We start from the raw sequence: 469 nt of genomic DNA, 5'->3' as shown, positions 1-469 counted from the left end.
TACATTATCCATTTGTTCTGACATTTTGTATAGTTTTTCCATTAGAATCCTGAGCATAATGATTATAGTTATTTATTGCTGATCTGGCAAATCTAACATTTCTGCCATATCTGAGTCTGGTTCTGATGCTTTTTAATTTTGCGTCTTCAGATATTTTTTTCCTGTCCTTTTGCATGCATTGAGTGACTTGTGACAGGCTCTGGTTGTGCTCTAACTTAGTCGGAGAGGGTGTACCTCAATTTTTTTCTAAGGCAGCTCAGTCCCACTATCACTATATCACTCCAACATGGCCGCCCACAGGCCTTCGTGCCACCATGGGCGCCGCCATGTTGGCATGAAGTCCCCTCCTCCATTACACCGGAACAGGAACTAGTTTAGCAGAATGCCATGTTGGTTACTGGCAACCTCCGTCTGTGAAGCCGCTCCTGAGCATGCGCACACGTAGGCCGCGCCCCTGGAGTCCTGCTGG

This window comes from Sciurus carolinensis, chromosome 15 (assembly GCF_902686445.1).
Source record: "Sciurus carolinensis chromosome 15, mSciCar1.2, whole genome shotgun sequence".
Lineage (NCBI taxonomy): Eukaryota > Metazoa > Chordata > Mammalia > Rodentia > Sciuridae > Sciurus > Sciurus carolinensis.
This window is presented reverse-complemented; position numbering follows the sequence as displayed.